The 10,131-nt window shown below is 45.7% G+C and overlaps 1 long non-coding RNA gene across 1 annotated transcript; it reads right to left on the bottom strand.

Moving 5' to 3' along the window:
* Positions 1–2,107: 2,107 nt before the first annotated feature.
* Positions 2,108–9,248, bottom strand: LOC309332522. Its single transcript, XR_014152101.1, has 4 exons — positions 9,031–9,248; positions 8,354–8,964; positions 6,955–7,056; positions 2,108–3,478 (listed from the first exon to the last, which is right to left on the bottom strand). It is a non-coding gene; the product is annotated as an uncharacterized lncRNA (long non-coding RNA).
* Between the last annotated feature and the right edge of the window lie 883 nt (positions 9,249–10,131).

Here is a 10,131-nt window from a genome sequence, read left to right as displayed (position 1 = left end):
TGCTGTGGGATTAAAAACCCCGCCATGTCATGCATGTTCTTTTCCCCTTCTTAAAAGAAAAACTTCGTTTCCGCCACAGGAGCATTCGCGTTAGGGGCTGGGGATATGCTGCAACATTTGTTTTGGGTCCCTCTTGCGCATATTCCGTTCTTAAATGTTTTTTCTTAAATGAAGAGCACATGCTCCCTCTTGTCAAGCTTTAAGACTCAAGAGCAGTTTAACCCTCTTGTTGGCCTGACACATTCTTAGTGTGATCTCTTGCCCTGCCAGCAGTCCTGGGGTTTCGGAGTCTTGCTCTTTGGTTTCATTTCCCAGAATGAAGCGTTGTTGCCACAAGAACAAGTGTGAGTAAGAGAACTACTTCAAAAATGACTGTAGGAGTTTATTTTAGCGTTTGGTACAAAACAGCTTTGATTAAAATTTAAGAAGATGAAAACTAACAACCCCCCCCCCCGCAAACTTAGTACAGTAATACCTTGGTTCTCGAACGGCTTAGATGCCAAACAAATTGGCTCCCAAACGCCACAAACCTAGAAGTGTTCAAGTTTGCAAACCTTTTTTGGAAGCTAAATGTCTGACGCGGCTTCTGCTGGAGTGCAAGAAGCTCCTGCAGCCATTCGGAAGCTGCGCCTTGGTTTTCGAACCAAGGTTTCAGGAGTCAAACGGACTCCCGGAATGGATTAAGTTCGAGAACCAAGGTATTACTGTACAGTCATACCTCGGGTTGAATGTGCTTCGGGATGAGTGTGTTTGAGTTGCGCTCTGCGGCAACCCGGAAGTAATGGAGCGCGTTACTTCCGGGTTTCGCCGCTTGCGCATGTGCAGGCGCTCAAAATGACGTCACGCGCATGTGCAGAAGCGGTGAAAAGCGACGCACGTGTGCGCAGACGTGCCACCGCTAGTTACGTTTGCTTCTAGATGCGAACAGGGCTCCGGAACAGATCCCGTTCACATCTAGAGGTACCACTGTAGATTTTAGTTGCACCTTTTGAGTGTTCAAAGCATATACATACATTGTGTTGTTATATACCTTAAAAATATAAGGCATTTTATTTTTCAGACTTATATCTTGCCCTTCATCTCCTGAGCAGGTGACAAGAAGTATAAATACAAATTAAATCAGCTTTTCAAAACTTAAACACATCTCAGGAGTCAGGTGCCTGCAGTGGAGCTGGAATGGGGCTAAAACAGAGAGAAAGGCCTTATTCCAAGCCAAACAGAGAAAGAGATGTTTTGAATAGATCTAAGCCACACCAGCACTCCAGCTTTAGTTAAAAACGCTAAGAACTGGTATATCTAAGAAACATAAACATTTTATCTCTTTGACCAGGAGGCTTACGTAAGAAATTCTGCACATTTCCTGGATACATAGATAGAATCATGAACGCAACGTTGGAAGGGACCCTGAGGGTCATCTAGTCCAACCCCTGCAATGCAGGAACCTTGACTAAAGCATCCATGGATAATAATCCCCAGGAAGTTTGGGAGGGCTGTTGAGTACGTATCTCGGCATTCTGGACACTCTTCAGCCAGTATGCATAATCACCAACAGGCTTTGGGAAATGTGCCTATCTCTTGCACAGGGCATTCATCACATTCTCTGGTTGGTATGCATTGAAAACGTGTCCTTCTTTTCAATTTCTAGTTCAGAACTGGGAGGTCTATGGCCTCGTGGCCACTTCTGGCTCACTGCCTAATCTCATGTGGCAAAAGAATATCCCTCCCCCTCCCCCCGCAGTCTGTACTCCTTTTCCCCACTCAGCTGAGCAGCAGGGAGGTGATCGTAGGCAAAAGACTTTTAAACCTTCCACGATCCTGGTGAAAATTGTCCCCTAAAGTAGATTTTTTTTCATATGAGATAGAAGTGTAGGAAGGCTAAAGTGTACTGGCAAACGGCAATAACGATTGTTGAGGAAATGCTATTTGAAAATCAGAATATATCAAATGCAAATATTGTATATATTAATTACAGCAAATCTTTGAAGAGAGTTAGCTTCTAAGAGAGCAAGAATTAAGAAAGAGAACAGCTGAAAGTTGTAACATTATCTTGGGATGATACACCCATATAAAAAGATTAGGGAGGAAATGAATCAATAGAATCCAACAATCTTATATATGGTTTTTTAATAATAATTTTTAAAAACTTAGGTATAACAGCGTAAATGCCAGAAGGCTGCTTGCTGCTATAAAGGAAACAAATTTATACATTTTCATAAGCAAAAGGTCTTATTTGGAATTGAGATCTCAGAGAGAATTCCGATATTTAAGAAAAACAGACTGATATTTAACATAAGTTTTTCAAAAGATGATGACATACAACCGATGAAATGCAACTGTGATGTGAAAGGTCTGGTGTTAAAGATATTGTAGGAATATCTAATAATACAATGGTATTTTTACTAATACTTGTATTATATTTTAGAGTTTGCATGGCACGCGGTAATGCCTGTAAGTCATTAAATAAAGCATATAAATTTAAAAATGTAAATAAATAAAAATATTTGCACCTGCACCAAGTAAACAAATCTTTATCTGGAGCTCCAGCCTTTCTTCCAGTGCTCAGCGGCTGTGATCGATGCAGAATTAGGCAGTCAAAAGCAGCCTGAGGGACGGCACCCTGCACTTCTGAATTAAGAGATTAAAAAAAAAACCCCAAGCAAGCAGAATGTATGAAAGTCACCTGAGCTATTCCCCAAGACCTGCTGGATATTATGGGTATCGGCTGGGAAATGTGCACATTACCCCTAACATATATATCTCTATCTCTAAATAACATTATGCACACCTGACAAAGCGGTCTACAGTCCACCAAAGGCGATGCCACAATAAATGCCCTTTAAGGTGCTGCAAGACTCTCTCAGTGCTTTTGGGTGCAAACAGTTCTATTCCAACGTGCTTTGACAAATCTTGAAGAAATCTCATCACCTAAGACACTGGAGAGGGATGCAACCAAGTCATGCAGGAGAGGATAAAATCTATGCCATTAAGAAGGCAATTGTGCATATTTTGTACGTATTTATGGAAATTAAGGAAAATCAGGAGCATGCACCGGCACACGTCTAATTCTCCTTAAACAACAGCCAACTGTAATTGTAAGAATCTCAATAGCTCTAACTTGCTCCATTCCTGCTTACCAATTTCCTGCAACTTCGTTAAAAGTAAATATTGGCAATAAAATAAAATAAAAACCCAGCTCACGGCATCAAATATGAACAGACACTTGACAAAATGTCTTCTCGTCTTTGAAATTTCAGTGCAAAAGAATGAACACCTTGGAAGAGGTGAAAGTGGATCCCGCTGGATCAAGAATATATAATAAACAAAATCCATACAATGGATTCATGAAATAATTATTCCAGATGTGAGTCAAAAGCAGAGGAGCCAAAGAAATCAGCTGTGCTGTCAAATTCCTTCTTCTACACACTGGTTCTCCCCCTTTGCTCCAATGAGGGTTGTTTTCATCTTTCCGTTGCAAGAGCTGCTGAAACAGAGAGCAACAAGAATATATTTTAATGAAACTATGCTTAAGGCCAGGCTGGTGTTACAGAACAGATTAATGAAAAGCAATCTCAAGAGACTGCAAATTTGATTGGAGCAGCAGCAGAGGATCCTTTCCCTTTCGGGGCATTTCCCCCACTCAAAATCACCCACCACCACCACTGCCTGACATATATTTCCTGCTGGGGGGGGGACATTTGGGAGGGGGGGTTCCAGAAAGAGAGGTGTACAATTGCACAATTAGGCATGTGCAACTGCCTTTTTTCTGGGCCACTAACACATGAAGAAGTGGCTCGAAGTGCAATTTTTTAAGCAGAACCCCAAGCACAGCAGCTGGTCCCACACATCTTCCAGCTTGCCAACATTCTCAGGAGAGGTCTGTTTGGAGCATTAAAAATACCCCACAGCAAGAAGAAAAGGCTCATAAAGAGGTGGGTAAGATGATAGTAAGGATGTTGGAAGAAAGACAGGTTACTAAAACACATATTAAAATCATTTCTAATTAAAGTAGTGTTGAAGACTGAATCCTCTTTTAGGCTTTGCTGTAATAATTATTTTAAAAGGCAGTGGGGCATTTATATAAGTGCATACACTCAACCTCAGTTCCCGAACGCCTCCGCTTTGGAATGTTTTGGCTCCCAAACGCCAAAAACCCAGAAGCAACTGCTCCGGTTTTCGAACGATTTTTGGAAACCGAACATCCTATGCAGCTTCCGTTTTGAGTTTCCCTATTGTAATGAGGTTTCCGCTTTCAGTTTTCGGTTGTCAAACATTTCGGAAGTCAAATGGTCTTCTGGAACGGATTACGTTTGACAACCAAGATTGACTGTATAGTCCTATAGACTATAGATCTATAGTCCGCCTTTCCTCAACAAGCTCATGGCATAAGACCTTTTCAAATAAAAACGCTAATGGGGTTTTGGGCTCTCCGCTGCAGCTGGCAAGGTGGTGGTCCGTGTCGTTTTGGCCCCTTGGGCCACATTTTATCTGCAGTTATTGTGCTGTATGTCTCAGCTGCAAAAACTGAAACAGCTTTGGACACGTTTTGATTTAAGGCTGTTTTGCCCTGTTCATATGAACTACTACATCCCTGTTCAAACCAGCTTTTTATGCCCTTTGCAAACAAATGTGTTGAGATGTGTCTGTCTGTACACAAATGTGTGGGGTGTGTCTGTGCCAAACTGGGACTTTGAAATAAAGCCTAGTTTCAAGCATTCTTTTATTTTTAACCTTCTGTGAACATTTCAGTCTCCTGCTTTAAAACAGAGGTGAAGAAACTGTGGCACTCCAGATAATGTTGGATTTCAACTCCCTTTATTCCCTGGGCAGATCTACATTCATGGTTTATAATGTTAGGAAAGGGTTAAGAAAATGTTTCAAAATGTAAGGGTCATATTAAATTTAGCTTAGAACATTAATCATGCACTATTAAAATGTGACACAAGAGGGCACTGCAGAGGAACTAGTTATTATAAACCAGATAGAAGTTGTGGAAAGGAAACTAAGTGAAACCAAATGGGACTGATGTTTAATGATGCTTAAAAGGCGAGTATAGATCCTGGCCCTGACTTCTCTCCATGTTGACTGGGGCTGATGGGAGTTGACATCAACATCTGCAGGATCATGGATTCACAACCCAAGTTTTACAAACAAAAACCAGGCTCAAAGCGGCCAAGCTCAGAAGCGCTGCATGCTGCAACATTAGATTGCAGGGCCCCATCTGGTTTATTTTTGTTCTGAGATAGATAGATAGATAGATAGATAGATAGATAGATAGATAGATAGAATATTATATTCTCTTTTAATTGTCACCCATCCTGAGTCTTCATGCTGTGGAAGGCAATGACTAAATGGATACAGTGGTACCTTGGTTCTCAAAGTTCTCAAACGCCTTGGTACTCAAACAACTTGGAACCCAAACACTGCAAACCCGGAAGTACGTGTTCCGGTTTGCGAACTTTTTCCGTTAGTCGAACATGCTCCATTTTGAGTATTACGCTTCCGATTTGAGTGCCACACTTCCGTTTTGAGTGTTACACTGAAGTCTGTCTGGTTTTGCTATTTATTTTGCATTTTTGTTTTTGTGGCTCTTTTGTTTTGAACCCAGTTCAGCTACTGAATGATTGATTGTGTGACTGCAGTACATTGTTTATTGCTTTCGTTTTATGGATCAATGGTCTCGTTAGATAGTAAAATTCATGTTAAATTGCTGTTTGAGGGTTTTTTTTTTAAAAGACTATAACGGATTAATCCATTTTGCATTACTTTCTATGGGAAAGCGCGCCTTGGTTTTGGAATGCTTTGGTTTTGGAGCAGACGTCTGGAACAGATTAAGTTTGAAAACCAAGGTAAAGGTAAAGGGACCCCTGACCATTAGGTCCAGTCATGGCCGACTCTGGGGTTGTGGCGCTCATCTCGCTTTACTGGCCGAGGGAGCCGGCGTCCAGCTTCCGGGTCATGTGGCCAGCAGGACTAAGCCACTTCTGGTGAACCAGAGCAGCGCACGGAAACGACCTTTACCTTCCCGCTGGAGCGGTACCTATTTATCTACTTGCACTCTGGTGTGCTTTCGAACTGCTAGGTTGGCAGGAGCTGGGACCAAGCAACGGGAGCTCACCTCGTCGTAGGGATTCGAATTGCAACCTTCTGATCAGCAAGTCCTAGGCTCTGTGGTTTAACCCACAGCGCCACCCGCGTCCCTTTGCTTTTGGAACGGACTTGCGGAACAGATTAAATTTGAGAACCAAGGTACCACGGTATATTAACAGGCAACTACAAACTATTTTGCCTCGCCAGGGGAAGTAGAATCTGTCACCTTTTAAAATCAAGGCAACAGAAAATAAAAACGAAGCAGGGGATAAAATGGCTGCTGATAAAAAGGACTATAAAGAGTACATTCAACTCGCAACTTTTTGCAATTTCAACTTTCTGCTGTTGATGGCCAGCAGGCTGAACTCACACAAATTAAATGCATGGAAGCCGGACAGCTTAAAAGTGCTTTTTTGTGTGCAGGGTCTTCCCAACGGAAAAAGAGCTTTTAAGCTCTTGGTCTTGCTTGAGGTGGTGGGTAAGGCCAGTTCAGTGCGCTGGCTCCAGAAGGGGGCATTCCAAGGGGTTGTTTTGACTAGATGTGATTTGGGCTTTATGCACTATCCCTGGAACGTAATCCCCATGTAAGACGGGGTATCTAGTTGGCCACTGGGAGAACAGGATGCTGGACTAGATGGGCCATTGGCCTGATCCTGCAGGGCTCCTCTTACGTTCCTATATACACAAAGAAGGGAAATTACGTGCAAATCAAAAGCTCTCTGCCAGGATGCTTCACCCTGGCCCTGCTAATAAATATATTGCCCCATATATATTTTGTAGGTGTTTCGTTCCATGGGCTTCAAACAGAACTTTTTAAAAGGAGTGTTATATAGCATGTCGAAGTTAGTCCATAAAGAACAGACGTACATTTTCTATACAGGAGGAACCAGCTTACTACTACCATCATGATGACACATATTATGAACAGCACTCGGGTGATGCGTCTATTTCTCCCGTTAGCAGTAATTCCTTAGAAAGAAAATTTGAAAACAACAGGTTAAAAAAGAGCCATCTCAAATCAATACTTTTGGATTGATTTCATGGATCAGGTCAATGTCTTTGGATGCAGAGGGGAACAAACCCCAAACACTCAACACCTTCAATGCAAAAATGTTCAGCTGAATGGTATAAAGGTAGAAGACCAAGAACCCACCTTTAATCCCTACATGCAAAAGGCAATTTAGTTTTATTTATTTTTTTACTGCATTTGTACTTCTTTCTCAATCCGTCTCATGCACACTCTGTTTTGCTCCTTTTCCCTCTCTCTTGGGATATATCTTCCTCCCAGTGAACCCCTGGGAAGGTTGATGGTTGAGGGATGGGTAGCAGTCTCTAACAGAATTATTAATGCAGATACCAAACTATAATTCCCAGGAATTTGAGGGAAAAACCATGACATTTATGGACTTTCCCCTCAACTTTCTTACTTAAAAATGAAAAAAAATGTTGCCCGACTGGTGTAACCCATCTTGGGTTAGGCTGCAGTCTGGGGGTTCTGACCCACCAGCACAGACTATTGTTGGATATTTTTCAGTGTTTGATTTTATATTGTTATTTAAGGCCATTCCTATACACACACACACAACCTGAAGCAGTATGTGAAAAAGACATTACAAATATACAATAAACTATTGAAAACTGCAGTAAACATGCAATAAAGTATTGTAAAATACAAAAAGACAGGGTCCATCTTAATGAGCAGGGAAAGCCTAGGTGAAGAGATGTCTGAAGCAGGTAACTGATGGTGCTTCCCTGTGGTGGTGTTGTGTGTGTGTGTGTGTGTGTGTGTGTGTATTCACTACCTGTATTCACTAAGTAATGAAGGGAAGTTTACAAGTTCCATAAAGAGCCAGTGTTGTGCAGCAGTGTCAGACTAGGACCTGGGAGACCCAGGTTCAAATTCCCACCCAGCCCTGACCTTGGACCAGTCACGGCCTCTCAGCCCATTCTACCTCGCAGGTTTGTTGTGGGAATTACATGTGGAGGCCAGAATCACGGGCACCACCAGGCCAGAGCAGTGGAGGCAGCCGGGGGGGGGCCAACTGGCATGGGCCTACGATTTTGAGGGTGGCCAACTCCAAGTCCCCATGGCAATGGCAAAGAGGGACCCTTTGGGAAAGATGAATGAAATGGGCCCTACATTGTATATCTAGCCTGGGCCTCTTATACCAGCTTGACACAGCCTGGCGTGCCACCTTATGCACCCTGAAGGAAAATGGTGGGAAACAAGCAAGCAATGATAAAGGCCAACGGGATAAACACTTACCTGACAGGTAACACTTTTGCACACTGATGGATGTGCTGGCGTTTGAATTGGTGGTGGTTATGGTACATGTGATTTGCTCAGAAGGGTTTAGGCTTCCCTTAATGCTGACCACAGGCTGGTCAGAAAGAAAGGTATTTTTTAATTCCCAGTGGTAGGTCACAGGTGGATGCTGGAAGCCTGGCATGCAGAACACCTGGATGCTGTTATTGTCAACACGGCAGATTAAAAGAGGTGACCGTAGCTCTCCTGCAGAGCGGAAGTAAATGGGTGAGACTCCGCTCTATTTCTCCTTGACATCTGGAGGCGAGGCAGTGGAAGTGCTGGCCCAGTGCCTTGCCTCCGTAATGGACTGGATGAGAGCCAACAAACGGAAGCTCAATCCAGATAAGAGAAGGCCTGTTCTCGTGTTGCCACTCTCTAGACCTCTCGAGGAGGAGGAGGAGGCACACAAAGAAGGGCCTTCGAAGATGCTCTCAGGGTCTGGGGAGGTTCATACGGAAAGAGGCGGTCCTTGAGGTACTGCGGACTGCACTGGGCCCGGAAACTAATTGGTAGCCAGTGCAGTCGGACCAGGACCGGTGTCAGATGCTCACACCGATCCGGGGAGCAACCTGGCCCAGTGCAGTCGGACCAAGATTGGTGCAATATGCTCAAACCGTCTTACTCCGGTGAGCCACCTGGCCGCTGAATTCTGCACTAGCCGAAGTTTCCCCACTGCCTTCAGAGGCAGCCCTTTGTAGAAGGCATTGCAGCAATCCAACCAGAGCATAAGGTAGGGACCCACGTGGCACTGCGGTCTAAACCACTGACCCTCTTGAGCCACAGCTGTCAACCTTCCCTTTTTTTGCAGGAAATTCCCTTATTCCAGCGCTGTTTCCCGCTGCTATCCTGGATTGTTAGATATCCCCTAGACTGTCCCTGGGACAGGTGAGGCTGCTGACCCCTTCTTTTTGAGGCTGCTGATCCCTTATTTTCAAATCTGAAAGTTGACAGCTATGTCTCATGCTTGCCAGTCAGAAGATTGGCGGTTCGAATCCCTGCAACGGGACAGGGTGAGCTCCCCTTGCTCAGTCCCTGCTCCTGCCAACCGAGCAGTTTGAGAGCAGGCCCCAAAGGGCAAGTAGATCCAGAGGTACCACTCCGGCGGGAAGGCAACCGCTCTTTCTGGGCGCCGGCTCCCCTGGCCAGGAAGGTGAGCTGAGCGCCGCAGCCCCAGAGTGGCCATGACTGGACTTAACGGTCGGGGTCCTTTCCCTTCTGTGAACCCCCGAGTAGCTTGCTTCGCCCTGTCCGGATCGGGGCGCAGCTGGGGGGCAGCCAAGGATCCCGGAGGCCCCAGCTGGGAGGAGCGGCTCCTTCCGAGGAAGCCCAGCCCCGCCCGGGCCCTTTGCTCCCCTCTCTCGAGCCGGAGGAGCCGCTTGCTTACCCGGCGGGGCGGCGGAGCCGAGGGGGCCTCTCGCCCCAAGCAGCGCCGCCAGAAGCAGCACCGCCAGCCGCCTCCCGCCCCGGGGCCCCGCCATGCCCGCCCTCGCCCGGCGCCGCCCCTTGCCGGCCCGCCGCGCCCTCCCGGCCGCCTCCCGGGAAGCTTCGGGCCCGAGAGGAGGGAGGGAGGCGGCATTCCTCGCGCCGCCACGGGGCGGCCGGCGGAACTCGCCGCCTCAGGAGGGGAACCTGGGCCTCTCTCCTGCTGGGCGGGGGGGGGGGGGCCTCGCCCCGCAGATTGGGGGGGGGTGTGATCCACGCCTTGCCAGCAGTTCTGTGGAGGGGGGCTCACCCGC

This window comes from Podarcis erhardii (genome assembly GCF_964252035.2).
Source record: "Podarcis erhardii genome assembly, chromosome: 17".
In the NCBI taxonomy this organism is placed as follows: domain Eukaryota; kingdom Metazoa; phylum Chordata; class Lepidosauria; order Squamata; family Lacertidae; genus Podarcis; species Podarcis erhardii.
This window is presented reverse-complemented; position numbering and strand designations above follow the sequence as displayed.